Source organism: Passer domesticus, chromosome 1, assembly GCF_036417665.1.
Source record: "Passer domesticus isolate bPasDom1 chromosome 1, bPasDom1.hap1, whole genome shotgun sequence".
Taxonomy (NCBI): domain Eukaryota; kingdom Metazoa; phylum Chordata; class Aves; order Passeriformes; family Passeridae; genus Passer; species Passer domesticus.
In genome coordinates this window covers 116,807,345-116,823,023 of record NC_087474.1, presented here as the reverse complement: position 1 = coordinate 116,823,023, position 15,679 = coordinate 116,807,345, and the positions used below count along the sequence as shown (strand labels likewise).

The following is a 15,679-nucleotide window of genomic DNA, read 5'->3' as shown; positions in this document are numbered from 1 at the left end:
TGTCTATGTCAAAAAAAAAAAAAACCAAAACAAAAAGCAGTTAAAGAGTTTCTTATAACATAAGAAAAATCAGTTTTGTAAATTGTTTAAGCCTCAAATTTAGCATTCTACAGTGCTAAATTTCAAACTCTACAATTTAGGCTGGAAAAGATCTCTAAAATCATCAAGTCCAACCACTAACCCAGCACTATTAAGTCCACCACTAAACCTTGTCACCAAGCACTACATCTATATGTCTTTTAAATACCTTCAGGGATGGTGGTTCAATCAAATTCCTGGGCATCCTGTTCCAAAATTTGATTTCCCAGGTCCTTTGTCATGGAGAAATTATGACAGTCATTCTTCCCCCCACCTGTGGCACTGCCTGGGGTTGCTGTGACCCAGTGCAGGACCCGGCCTTTGGCCATGTAGAACCTCACAGCACTGGCCTCAGCCCATTGATCCAGCCTGTCCAGATCCCCATGCAGAGCCTCCCTGCCCTCCAGCAGATCAACACTCCCACCCAACTTGTTGTCATCTGCAAACTCAGTGAAGGTGCACTGGATCCCCTCCTCTGGGTCATTGACAAAAATATTAAACAGAGCTGGCTACAATAGTGAACCCTGGGGAACACCACATTTTACCAGCCAAAGGGATATAACTCTATTCACCACCACAGTGTGGGCTCAGCAATCCGGGTTTTTTACCTAATGAGCTGTACATCTGTCCAAAATTTGTATTGTCTAGCATGCCCTTCTTAGCTAAGACTGATTATCTTGTTGAGCTTTCAGGTGAAGTAGAATAGAGTTTAAATGACAAAGAAAATATACATAAATAGAAAGTGCACTCAGAAATCAATTATTAGATTAAGAAAGTGCTGAGTGATGGAATGAACTTATAATATAGCTGATGTGCCTGACTAACATAAATGTATTAAAGAAAAAAAATAAAGCTGAGGAGAATAATAAGTTAAAGACATTAATCAAACCTGGGATTCTGTGTAACTAGCTGGCCTCTTAAAAAATATTACTTTTATTAATATTTTAAAAAAAATTTAATTCTTTAAAAATTAATATTTTATTTAGTATTATGGTTTTCTTCTTTCATGGGTTAACCTTCATATTAACAGTTTCCAAGATTAAAATATTCTATCATTATGTCAAATAGAATGATTCACTGAAGAGCTCCAAATGGTCAAAAAATTAATGGCAATATATGAGATGAACAGAGAATAAAGCCTTAAAGTTTCCCTCTAGGCATATACATGAATGTGTCCTTATTTGTCTGTGCATATGCATGTGTATATAAAGTGTATATACAATATTTTTTTTAATAGTCCTTCGTGGCAACAATATCTGTCCTGGTGCAATAAGGAACATGATTTTTCAATATATTCACGTTCATTTGAGCAGCTTTGGAGTTTAAGACAGAATAAGCTCCAGTTGAATCTTTCCTGCAGTAAAGACATGTATTCTCTCTCCCAGATTGGTTGTCCCATGTCTGATAATGCCCAGATCCTTTCTGCATCTTCTGTTAGGAAATCATTAGGATTTTCCTCCTTTGTTTAGCCATGTCTGTTTTTACAAAATTCTGGAAAATCTAATTAGCTGACAAGCACCTTCTTCTGCAAAATATAGTCAGAATTAAGTAGCTGCAAATATTGAGATGTAATCATCACCCTGTGTTATTTTCGTAGGAAATGAGACTGAAGAAATTCTCTGGTGGGTATACCTAGGCAGCACTTCAGAAAAAAAATTGCAGAGAATGGTCCTCCTTCGGGCTTTTCACTTACAGACAATTTTTTACTCATGGACCTCAAAACAGTTATTAGTACAAGGGAAGGTGTTACATGAGTATATATAGAAATATAAATATATGGCTATGGATACAGATCTAGATTCACACACAGGCATGTATTTGAGAAGCAGTATATGTGAGAATCACAGCCTTTCAATAAATAGAATATTCATCTATCAGGTAGAAGGACACATAGCTATTGCACAAGTACTGGTACAGATGTATTAATATATCATTTGGGATATAAAAAAAAAAACAAAACAACCATCAAAAAATCAAAACAAAAAATATTAAAATAGTCCTGGATCTGGTACTAGAATCAATGGATTTAAATATTGCAGAATTAGGCCTTTGAATTTGATACTTACTTAGGGGTTTTTTTTCTATTTTTTCTGATAAACGTTCAAACACAAAATCATAGGAATATATAACAAAAGAGTTTTCTTCTATCTGAGACCCGTGGAACAACAACAGCAACAGCAACATGGAACTCCACTGACTTAATGAAATACTGCAAATATTTAACCTATGTATATTCTACTTTTTGAAATGCAATACTCATTGCTAGTACAAAATCTTTTGGTTTAGAATGAATCAGTTTTTAGAACTGTTATTCAGCCTCCCACTGAAATCATGCAATTAAAATTGCAGACCACAAAAGTATACAAAACTGTGATAATGTAATGCAGCAGCAAGACTAGAAGTTAATCCTGTACAATGACTGGGCAGTGAGGCTAAGCAAATGGAAGTACTGCTGCACATTGTAAGTAATTAGATCATAGAAATCTTTGCCTCAGGAGATCGTAAGTGCTAGGTTTATAAAGGCATTGAAAAATCACAAGGGCCTTGGGGAGAGAAAAAAAAAGCATTAGTGAAAAGCCAACTAAATATGAAGGATCCCATTCCCAGTGAGGAAACCACAGCTTGGAAGAAGCTGGGTGCCATCACAAAAAGTGTTACCATGTATTGAACTGAATACATATACATTAGTCAAGAACTGGCCAGCCTTGATTAATCTTTTCTTCAGCACAAGAGAATAGTTCAGGACAACTATTAATCTCCTCCTAAATCTGTTCTGTTTTGTAAATTCTGACTGTGGCATGACAAGTTGTGTAAAATTAGACTATGTATATCATAATTCTTTATTTCATTCACTAAATAACCAATTATAAGATGTTTGACTTCTTTCAAAAGAAACAATGGAAGTCGTTCCCTGAATTTATTTTTTAAGACTCTTCCAACCATTTCTCTTTGAAAGACTGAAGGAAATATCTCCCAAAAACATTAGGGTTCTTTTTTGCTCATTTCAGCTAATATTTTTTCTAGATTTTCATAGAACCATAGAATGGTTTGGGTTGGAAGGGTCCTTAAAGGTCATCTAGTTCCAAATCATCTGCCCATGGGCAGGGACAACCCATCTTCCACTAGACCAGGTTGCTCAAAACTCTATCCAACCTGGCCCTGAGAACTTCCAGGCATGGGGCACCCAGGACTTCTCTGGATGACCTGTTCCATTATCTTACCAACCTGAAAATAAATAGTTTATTCTTAATATCTAATCTAATCTTACCCTCTTTCAGTTTAAAGCCATTCCACCTTATCCTATCAATACATGCCCTTATGAAAAAAAAAGTCCCTCTTTGGCCTTCTTTTAAGTTCCTTTCAGGTACAATGAGGTCTCTCAAAGGTCACCCTGGAGCCTTCTCTTCCTCAGGCTGAACCACCCCAACTCTCACAGCCTGTCTTCACAGAAGAGATGCTGCAACTAACTTGACAAAAATTGTGTTAGCATAATTTTTCCTGAGCAGTTTCTTGTGCCATATTTTATAAAAAAAATAAAATGCAGAAGTCTTACATACATCCGTTGGAAAGAATGGTGAGATAATATGCTTATTTAAAAAATGTATTTTAAAGGATTGGAAAGAAGTACCATAATTCATTTTGCTCTAAAGTGCCTTTTTTTTCCATTTGTAATAGATTCTGGAAGTGCTTAATCTCTTGACAAAAACTCCATAATTTGCAATACTCTTCTAATGATCACAGGGTATTTCTTCCACTCTCAGGACATTACCACTCTACTGGGAATTATGGACACACTTTAAGAGGATTTGATTCAGTATTAGAGAAGCAATTGTGTGTTAATTAAATACCAATTGATTATTTAAAATGCTTGTGCTGAGTTTTATGGATATATAATCTGTAAATCTTGATTACAATTCTTTGAAAGATAGATTGCATGATCTGTTATAAAAGAAAATGTTTGAGTGATGCTGAACAGCAAGTAAAGCAACAACTTAATGTTCAAGGACACCATGGTGGAAGTGGGTAAATGGATGTTCCTTGTTAAAATATATTTCTCATTGATTGTTTTGCCTAATACAGTAATTTATAAAATGTACTGAGTTTAAGAGCTTTTTTTTTACTTTGGTTTTCCATCACATGGGCAAAACCACAGAAACACAGAATATTCTGAATTGGAAGGGACCCACATGGGTCATCAAGTCTAACACTTAAAATACCATATTTTCCTTTCTAAACTGAAAAAAAAATGAAGAAAAGGTATATTTTCTGTTTTCTTAGAGCCCAGGGATTACACACTTTTGGCAAATAGGAATTTCTCAGATAAGTAGGTGTTTAATCCCAAGCAAGGACAATACAGCTGTTCACACACTGCACTGCCCCATATTAGGATAGGAAGGAGAATCAGAGAAAAGAAAATAAACCTCCTAGATTGAGATAAGGACAGTTTATTTATTGAAAAAGTAAAATATTATTGTTAATATTCTCATTATTGATAGAACAAAAGGGAGAGGGAGAGAGAAATAAAACCCAAGAAACACAAGTGATGCCAGATACAATTTCTCACCACCTGCTGACCGGTGATGGCCAGACTGGCCCCTCCCAAACAGCTCCCCTGGTTTATATACTGATCCTGACATTCCATGGTGTGGAATATCCCTCTGGCTTGTTCAAGTCTGCTGGTGGTGCTCCCTCCCAGCTCTTGTGTACCTGCTGGCTGGCAGAGCATGGGCACTGAAAGTTCTTGGTGTAGAGAATAAGCACTACTGGGCACCAACAAAAACATCAACAGGTTTTCATTATTTTAGTAATTAATACAAAACACATTTCTGTACCAGTTACTAAGAAGAAAGGGAATTCTATTTCAGCTGAAACTAGGACAGTGGGTTTAAGCTTTGTCTTGTGTTGAATAGCTAATAAAATAAGCAATGGGGTTTTTTTCTGTCATTGTTGTGTTAGGTCATGCACCCTTTTTAAATTCTGATCCATTCTCACTCAATGAGAGACTGCATGAAAGCGTAAGGTTCACTAGATGATAGCCAGTTTATTGCAATCAGCAACATTTTGCTGATGTTTGGTATACCAGGGGCTGCGCTGGGAGAGAAAAAATCATCAGTCATAGCTTCTGTACTAAGATGCGAGCTAAAACTCTGTACTAAGATCAGGTTGAAATAACTTTGTGCTTTCATCATTTTGCAGAACTGCGTCATTTTGGGTTGTGTGTTCATGGAGTCAGCAAGATTTGTGTATAAACAAGAAAGATACACAGATAAATACATAACACTTAAATCAAGAGAATGCAGAGGGAAACCAAATGGCATAAGTGTCAGTGCTAGCAGAATAGCTATTATGGTTAAAAAATATTTCTGAGTTATAATCTTTACAGATTAGATATGTCCAAACAACTCATTCAATCTAATTAATTAAATATCTACCAAAACATGAAAAATAGAAACAGAAAAATTCCTTTGTAATTTTTCTACATTACACTGTTTTTCTTCCTGTGGTAAAAAGTTCAGGTTTAAATACATAAGTGCCTTAGACTATGGGGTACTTTAGAAGGAATGAGAATTGTTCTAATGCCATTTGAACAATATCAGCTGGTTTTATCTGCTGTGCCAGATAAATTTTGGCACCATTCGTGCAGTTTCCTGCGTGCAAACCCAGTGGGGGTGAGGATATCAAGACAGGGTTTGTGTGAATGTTCATTGCCAAGGTTCTGACTCTCTACAGAAAAGGAAGAAAAAGAGAGCCTAGATTTGAGCAGATAGTGGACTGACAAGCCTAAAGACTGACTTTCTGTGTTTGCCAGCAGAATTGCTGTTTAATGGAGAATGGCAGTCCAGGCTTCAGCATGCATCCTTGTTCAGAAAAGATCAGGATTTTGAGGGAGAGGCCAGAACAAATCTTCATGGTCATACATCCTGCTTTCCTGGGCTGCATTAGGAGAAGTGTTAGAAAGTCAAGGGAGGGGACCCTTCCTCTCTGCTCAGCACTGGTGTGGCCATACCTGGAGTGCTGTCTCCAGTTCTGGGCTTCTCAGGACAAGAGAGGCATGGACATACTTGAAGCAATACAAAGAAAAGATACAAAGATTAGGCAACTGAAGCATTTTAACTATGAGGAGGATCTAGGAGAGATCTTCCTGAGAAATCTAGGACTGCTCAGCTTGGAGAACAGAAGGCTCAAAGGCTACAAATGTCTACAATCCATCTATCAGTGTCTGAAAATACCCAAAATGAGGGTGAAAGAATGACAGAGGCAGGCTGTTTTCAGTGGTACCTGGTGACAGGAACAGAGGCAGTAGGCAGAAACTGAAACACAGAAGGGTCTATCAGAATATCAGCCCTTTTTTTTACTGTAGGGTGACCAAGTACTAAAAAAAGGTTGCTTGTAAAGGTTGTGGAATCTCCATACTTGGAGATGTTTAAAAACCATTTGGACACGTTCCTGGCAATGGATTCTAGGCGAACCTGCCTGAACAGTGGGGTAGGACCAAATAACTTCCAGAGGTGCCTTCCAACCTCATCCATTTTGTGATTCTTTGATTCAGCCTCCCTGCTGTGATCACCAACAAGGATATAGGGTAGTAATTTTTTGTGCCTCTAAAAAAGTTGGGTGGAGACTAAATGCTAAAATTTCACATAGGACACTGAACAGATTGCTAAATTCAGTCACCAGCCAGCAGAACTTGCAATAGGCAAAGGTCTCAAGGTCTGTATTGTCATTATCTTTTTCCCAAATCACTTCTTCATCCTCACAAAGGGTGCCAAGATCTCTGCTGATACTACATTGTCCTTTCTGTCCCCTGATCTCGGAATGACAGGCTTTGCTTTCACAGGCTTTAATAATAATTACTGTGGGCCAGGCTGTGCACTCATGTGCAATACAAGCTGCAATGCTTCATGAATAGTTCTTTACACCACCATACTTCAGTGACACTCTTTGATGTCAATTATTCATATGTGATGTCATGGAAGTAGAAATTCCTGTGCCAACCAGTCATACTTAACATGAACCCATGAAGCTATGAAAGAATGCAGACAGACATTTTTCTCCCTCCTTCCCAGCAGGACTGTGTCTGATCCTGCTAAATTCCAGCCTTTAGAAACTGTCAGATAATGACCTTTTATTTATTTTTGAGATCACTGATGCCTTAAAAAGAACACAGAAGAATGTTGGATATGCTTCTTTCTTCAAAATGGTAGTCTCTGATTTCAGTATATGTCACTTTTTCATAATTATTGGAAAGCTGTAGCAAAGGCAACAAGAAAAAGATTTTACTTTTGAGGTAGTGTTTTGTTTATTTGGTTCTAATTTCAGTCTTCTTTCTTCCTTTCTCACATCTCTCCAGAAATATTATCTATAACTTCATTACTGGGTGGAAAAATGGTAGATAAAGGTATGTGAAATGCCAATTGCCAGGTATATCATTTTCTACTCACTGAGTACAAGACGAAGCTAGATTTGAAGGGTTGGAAATTGGGTATTATCTCCACTATTCAGTATTGAACAATAACAGGTTCTTCATATCACAAGATAAGCACAGAAAAAAACACCTGAGAAGCTCTTTATCAGTGAAAAAATACTCTAAGAACAATACATAACATTTGGATAGAAACAGAGTGATTACATTTTGACTAAAGTTTTAAAAAAGAGCTGCTTTCAAATCCCTTAGAAAAAAAGAAAGTCAGATAAATATATTCTACCAATAAAAACAGTTTAATCACATATGCTGCCTAGTGCTGTTTTATGATTGCAGTGACCAGTTTGCAAGGAACAGACTTCTTTGATGAACAACTCTGCAGATAAAATACTGTTTCTCTGTGTGGAGCTTGTTAGTCATATCCTGATGTGTCACTGATGGCTCAGAGAGATAAAAAGAAAAATAAGGGAAACATGGTTGATCAAACAGGTATCTGTTCACAGAACTAATTCTACATATGAGTATATGCAAACTTCTATGCACATAGACATTTACTCAAAGGTATACATACATAGGCAGTTATTCTAAATCCATGAATGCAAAAATGGTTTCCAGTACAAGACAACATAGAAAATACTGTGAAACCTGTTTACTTTTGAAACAACAGAAGAAGAAACTCAGCCTTCCCACCCCACAAGGTATTCTAATTGCAACATATAGTATTATATAGGAATATACTGTGCGCAGTTAAATAAACACAAGACTAAAGAAATTTATCCAAGTGGGGGGAAAAAGCTATTTGAAGACTGCATTATTTTAACTGGTCAAAGTGTGGTCAGTAGAAGAAGCAGACCCAGCTCTGAAAGGAGATAGCACCTTAGAGGACATTTCTTCTGTATGAAGCATAGTGTTACTCTTTTTTTGTGAACCCAGTGATGTGCAATCCAGATAGGATTGAATTAGAAGAAAGAGCGGTATTAGAAAGAGAAACTGGGATGAGGAGTTAAAATCCTAGCTCCCTTCTGGCTTCTTATTGTGAGATTTGAGATGGCTACAGATGCACTCTTTGCTTCTCTTGTGAGAGATGCAAACACTTGTGGTGGGTGGGGAGGCCAATGATTCAAAACATGATTATTAATGTCAGCTCAGGAAAAAGAAACATTCTGTTGCTGATTCAGCAGGTTTATGTCTAATTAAAAGCATACAAGTAAACGACTAAACCACACATTGGCTTCGACATTGCTAAAATTTTTGAAATTCAAAGTAACTAGCTAATAGCTTGCCAAACTGATCTTAAAGCCTTGATACTTCATATATATTTATATAAATATATATATTATTTATATTATATATTATATATTTAAATATATTATATATTTAACATACAAATTTTTTTTCTCTCCTGTGAAAGCAAATTTTTAAGAATGGATTGACATGCCTCACTTTCTCAAGATTATTTTGAATGTAACTTATTTTAAAAAAGATTTCTCCAACCCACCTGCCCAAGTGTTCTAGACTAGGCATTTCATTCTCACACTGTGTATCATGAAACACAAGATACATCATCATAAATCAAAATTAGAGAGGAATGAATCACAGCAGATTGAAATTTTGTATGGCTCACTTTCCATGCATGTGATTTGCAAAATGGGGCTGAGAGCTTAAAAGATTGCTGTTTTCTCTGGCTTCTTTTTTGTCTAAAGATAGAAAAGAGTTAGTAAACACTGGGATAATCGTAATTCAATTGTATTTACATAGGCACCTTCTTTCTGCTCTTACAGCTCCAGACGTTCTTCTGGTACTACTTCTTCCTCCAGACATTGCTTTTGTTTCTTTCCACCATGCAGCACATTATTCTTCCTTTATCATAAAGATAACAGAGTCAGCTCTAGTGCTGCCTCCTGCAACCCTGCCTCCTGCAATAAGTAAACATAAGTTGGACATTCCTGGCTGAACCCACCAAGCTGTTTTGCTGCTTGCCTCCTGCTACTGCAAGCACATGTCTAGGATCTTCTTCAACCCTGTTCACAGGTTCCCTATAATGCATATCTGGTCCTTGAAGAAGTTAAGTTCTTAAATATAACCCCAAGCCACAAGTATAATATCCTCCAATTTAGGCCACAACAGAAATCCCAAAATAGAAAAACAGGAAATAATGAAACCCTTACAAGTACTGCTGAACCACAGATCTACTCTTGAGTGAAGGTTCTGGCCTGTCTTTCTCTTCTATAGATCAACCCGGCCATCCCCTTCTGCAAACACAACAGTGTTAAAAGCACGCTGGTGTGTCACCCAGTGATTCATCATCCTGCAAGTCAGAACTAAAATAATCATTTCTTAAACAGCTAAGTACCACCACATAAGAAAACCTGACATTTTTAAAATGCTTTTTCAAAGATTTACTAGTCAATACCCCCAGAGAAGTTGCTTAAATAAAACTGTAGATTTTAAGTCTATGCTAAATGCTTGCCCTAAAGCCTTATTCCAATTCCATTGATGCTGATGGAAGTAGAATCCACTGAGGCAGAAGCAGAAGGCTGGAGTAGTTAAATTTCAGCTGTGATAAAATTCACAGCCTTATGCAGTCTCCTGCTAATGCAAAAAGAATGAGGCAATTCAAGTATGGGTTGTCCCTGTTCCTCTTGTGAAACTCTTCCTTACTAGATGTCAAAATATTTTCTCTTCTTAATATCTGCTAAGTATCTTACAGTCCCTATTTTGCAGACCTGGAGGCTATGAACCTAGAATATTTGACAAATAAAATACATCAAAAGTATGAGAGTATGTGCCTTCATGCTTTGGACAATGGTTCATTCTCATAAAGGATACTAATAATATCTGTGATAGTCCTACCTGTCCTATACCATTTCTTAATGCCTTCTACCTTAAGCTAGCACTTGATTTATGCCACAACACAGTAGTCTTTATATTCTTTTTTTCATCTTATCTAAAGGTGTTCTCATGTTCTCAAAATGCCTGTTTTTCTTTCTGAAATCTATGTCTCAGTGAAATCTTAAGGCAGTAAGTTTGACTAATTATGCATTGTATGAAAAAAATCCTCCCTTTTATCAGCTTGAATTTATTTCCTTTCAGTTTCATCTACTGTCCCATTATTCTTGTCTCATGACAAAGGGCAAGTAAGTTTATCTTGGTTTAAAATCCCTTCATATCGCTTTCTTTGATGAACATCATTACTATATCCCAATTAAGTAATACAGCAAGGATCTCAATAGGTCTTGGTCTTTGGATATTATTGGCTTTCATTTTTTGGCCTTTTTTTTTTTTAATATCAGAACCCTAAAGACTTTCTAGTAGATATATAGGTCCTGATTAAATGGATTATCACAGTGTTTCTAACAAAGATGTTCTGCAGATATTTAGAAGCAATCCAAAGGCCTTCAGATCAAGGACTACCCACTAAAATCTATTGTTTCTACACTGACCTCTGATCAGTGTTCAGCATATTAACTTGATTTCTGAAAGCCTTGTTCATTCAGGGTTGGTTTATGCTGCCAATAATCTCTAATTATCTTATCCCCAAACTATTATCTCTTTCATTTTACTCTCTTCTTATGTAAAAGCTTTTGTGTGGTTAATTTGCTTCACTATTCTTTTGCCCTTTGCTTAAGTGCTCTGCAAGCACACAGCAGCCCTAAGCATTTGGGGTGCTTTTGAGCCTGTATCCCTTCCAGCTCATATGGTGCAGCCATACAGCAGCACAGGATAATGTACATCTACCTGCACAGCCATCCCTCCTTCATTGTTTAAACTAGGTTTGAAGGGGAAAGGGGATGCAGCTGGGCTCTCTGGAAGCAGGCCTAAGGGTGGTAAGCCTGAGTTAGGGGGAGAAATCAGAAGCCCAGCTGAAGTGCATGTATACTAATGCACGCAGCATGGGCAACAAACAAGAACAGCTGGAGGCCGTGGTGCAGAGCTATGATGTAATTGCCATCACAGAAATGTGGTGGGATACCCACATGGCTGGAGTGATGCACTGGATGGCTACCAGCTGTTCAGGAGAGACAGGAAAGGGAGAATGTGGAGGGGTGGCCTTTTTTAGGGAAGCTTATGATGTCATGGGTATTGAAACAAGTGACAATGAGGTTGAATGCCTATGGGCAAGAATTAAGGGGAAGGCCAACAAGGCTGACATCCTACTGGGAGTCTGCTATTGCCCACTCAAGCAGGAAGAAGAGGTGGACAATTTATTCTATAAGCAGCTGGAGAATGTTTCAGGATCGCTAGCCCTTGTTCTTGTAGGTGACTTTAACCCAGCAGACATTCGCTGGGAACTTAATACAGCAGAAAAGAGGCAGTCCAGGAAGTTCTAAGAGTGTGTGGAAGACAACTTTTTGTCACAGCTGGTGAGTGAGCCCACTAGAGGAGGAACTATGTTAGACCTGTTGTTTGTAAATGGAGATGGGCTGGTGGGAGATGTGGTGGTTGAAGCCCACTTGGGGCAGAGTGATCATGAAATTATAGAGTTCTTGATATTTGGTGAAATCAGGAGGAACACCAATAAGACTCTTACACTGGACTTCTGGAGGAAAGATTTTGGTCTATTTAGGAGGTTTACTTGGGGAGCTCCTTAGGAAGCAGTCTTTAAAAACAAAGGAGGCCCAGGAGAGGTAGGCATGCTTCAAAACAGATCTTGAGGGCACAGGAGCAGACTCTCCCTGCATGCTGAAAGATGAGGCGATGAGGCAAACGTCCAGTCTGGATGGGCAACAAGATTTCAAAGGAATTTAGGATTAAAAAGAGGATGTATTATCTTTGGAAGGAAGGTCAGGTCTCCCAGGAAGTATTTAAGTGGGTTGCTAGGGCATGTAGGAAAAATAGAGAGGCTAAAGCTCAGTTCAAACAATGTGGCAACTTTTGTAAAGGATAATAAATATTTTTACAAATACATTAACAGCAAAAGGAAGGGTAATACCAACCTTTGCTCTCTACTGGATGTGGGAAGGAACTTGGTAACTGCAGATGAGCAGAAATGCTTAACTCCTTCTTTGCCTCAGTCTTCAGCAGGAAGACAACTTGTCCTCAGGACAAATGTCCTACTGGGTTGGTAGATGGTGTTAGGGAGAAGAATGGTCCCCCTGTTATCCAGGAGGAAGCAGTCAGAGAACTGCTGAGCCCCTTGCATGTTTATAAATCTATGGAACCAGATGGGATCAATCTCAGTGATTGGCAGAGCTGGCAGATGAGCTTGTGAAGCTGCTGTCCATCATTTACCAGCAGACCTGGCTCACTGGGGAGGTTCCAGATGATTGGAAGCTGGGCAATATGACACTCATTCACAAAAAGGGTGGGAAGGGAGGCTCCTGGCAATTATGGACCAGTTAGCCTGACCTCAGCACCCAGTAAGGTTATGGAGCAGTTTATATTGAGCGTCATCATGCAGCACTTAGAGGATTGCCAGGGTATCAGACTCAGCCAGCATGGTTTTAGGAGGGGTGTATTATGTTTGACCAACCTGGTCTCCTTTTATGACAAAGTGACATGCCTAGTGGATGAGGAAAAGGCTGGGATGTTGTCTATTTGAAATTCAGCAAGATCTTTGACAGTCTCCCACAGCACACTCCTGGGAAATCTGACAGCCCATGGCTTGGACAGGAGCACTCTTTGCTGGGTTAGGAACTGGCTGGATGGCTGTGCCCAGAAAATGGTGGTGAATGGTGCTGCATCCAGCTGGCAGACAGTCATTGGTGGTGTTCCTCAGGGATCTGTGCTGGAGTCAACTCTGTTTAATATTTTTATTGATGACATGGATGAGGGGATTAAATCTTTCACTAGTAAACTTGCAGATAACACTAAGGTGGGAGTGTGTGTCAATCTGTTGGAAGGTAGGAGGGCTCTTTAGAGAGACTTGGAATGGTTAGATGGGTGGGCAGAGCCCAGTGAGAGGAAGTGTAATAAGTCCAAGTGCCAAGTCCTGCATTTGGCCACAATAACCCCCTGCAGCATTACAGGCTGGGAACAGTCACTGCCCAGGCAGAAAGGGACCTGGGGGTACTGACAGCTGGCTGAACACGAGCCAGCAGTGTGCTCTGGTGGCCAAGAAGGCCAAGGGCATCCTGGCCTATATCAGGAATAGTGAGGCCAGCAGGAGCAGGGAGGTCATTCTTCCCCTGTACTCGGCACTGGTGAGGCCACACCTTGAGTGCTGTGTCCATTTCTGGGCCCCTCACTTTGGGAAGAACATTGAGATGCTTGAGCACATCCAGAGGAGGCAACGAGGCTGGTGAGGGGCTTGGAACACAAGTCCTATGAGGAATGACTGAGGTAGCTGACAGTGTTTAGCCTGGAGGAAAGGAGACTCAGAGGTAACTTTATCACTCTCTACAAGTTCCTGAGAGGTGGCTGTAGTCAGGTGGAGGTTGGTCTTTTTCTCCAGACAGCAACTGACAGAACCAGAAGACACAGTCTTAAGCTGTGCTAACGGAAAAATAAGTTGGATATTAAGGAAAAGTTTCTTATATAAAGGGTGATAAAGTACTGGAATGGTCTGCCCAAAGAAGTGGTAGAGTCGCCTTAAACTCATCCCTGGATGAGTTTAAAAAAGACTGGATATGGTACTCGGTGCCATGGTTTAATTCAGATGTTAGGGTATGGGTTGTACTGGATGATCTTGAAGGTCTCTTCCAACCAAGTGATTCTGTGATTCTGTGACCTTTAGGGTTCATATATCCTTATTTTGCTATGCTTTCATTTATCCTGATGAAAAGATGAGCAGTCTGATTATGTGAAAGTGCATGATGTGTACTCCTAAAAGGCCTCTCCTTTTCAACAGAAACTTGAAGCTAGCATACAAACCTGCACATAGCAACAACAACAGCTAACCTTAAGGTGCTGGAAAACCACAAAAGTCTGTTTGACACTATTTCACTGTTTTTCTTAGGGCTGTATTTTGAGCAGAGCTCAGTTAAATATGCACAGGAGAGTCTGGTTTAAAGTAATTCTATACTACTTCTCACCTATTGGTCTCAGCTGCTGCCTAGAGTAATTACATTTCCAGGTGTATAATTTCCAGCAGTCGTTAGAAGGGCTCTAAATAATCACCCTCAAGAACTAAAAAGTTTTCTGAATTTTGTCACCACAAAAGGAATTTGGATGGTAGACTGTCTTAGTCACCTGTCTATGCAATGGATAGTCAAACTCTGGGAATGATTTTAGAAGAGGAAAGAAGAAAGTAAAGTTTAAAACCTTTAACTACTAAATTGCATTTAATATAATAAAAAAATAATTCTTAATCCAAAGTTTCAGCGTTGACAGGTTCTGTATGAATATTACATGGTTTTACCTCCATATTATTTTTTCCATATTGTAAGATCAGTATTTGGCCATGTTAAAACAATATTCTCATGATACAGAATACTGAAGGAGGAAACTGGTAGCATCTTACTATTGCAGGGCACAAAGTTTCCTCCTGGCATTAGGCTTGTGTTTTCTCACCCATAGCTGTTCATCTGACCACGTGACCGTGGTGGAGGGGAAGGAAGCACAGAAAAGAGCATGACAAAAAAATCAAATCCTTGCTCTATTGAAACCATCTTGCCGTGGTTTAATTAGAGGATTTCAGGAAGCCCCAGACTAGTAAATGGAAATCTTTGTGATTTGCCTTGGTAATTACTGGAATGAAATTTCAGGAGCTGAGATAATTCCCAAGGGAAAGTGCATCTGTGCACTTCAAATTAGCTGCTTATATGCTCGCTTAAATTCTTTACATGCCTTCCAAACCATGCTGGCATACTTATAAGGTATGCTCATGTTAGCAGATTTAGAAGGAGGGAATCTTTGGCAGATTACCTTGGCAGAAATTTCCTCTCAGTGTTTCTTGTGCAGTGTTTCTCTCCTCCTAGAGATGATATCCTAAGGGAATTCAGCTCTTTCTCCAGAGATATCTCCCTAAATCCCAAGAAATCAAAATCAGGAGAATAAAAGCATCTTATTCAAGATCCTCAGCCTCTCCTGAAGCAATACACACCTGGCAGTCCTGGCTCTGTTCCCAGGCTGGTGTAATTTCAACCCCACATATAAGTAGCAGGCTGACACAGTTAAAGGTTTAGTGTCCTGTGACCTCATAGGACTAACAAATGGAGCAAATATTATCAGAAAAGGGGGAGGCTTTGGTTTCTGAAGGCACAAGCATTGTGTTTCCAACCCTAACCACTTTCAGGT

The 15,679-nt window shown here is 38.9% G+C and overlaps 1 long non-coding RNA gene across 1 annotated transcript; it reads right to left on the bottom strand.

Annotated features, from left to right (window-relative positions):
- Positions 1-6,244: 6,244 nt before the first annotated feature.
- On the bottom strand, positions 6,245-10,020 carry LOC135289293 (uncharacterized). Its single transcript, XR_010352082.1, has 3 exons — positions 9,670-10,020; positions 9,264-9,417; positions 6,245-7,327 (listed from the first exon to the last, which is right to left on the bottom strand). It is a non-coding gene; the product is annotated as an uncharacterized LOC135289293 (long non-coding RNA).
- Between the last annotated feature and the right edge of the window lie 5,659 nt (positions 10,021-15,679).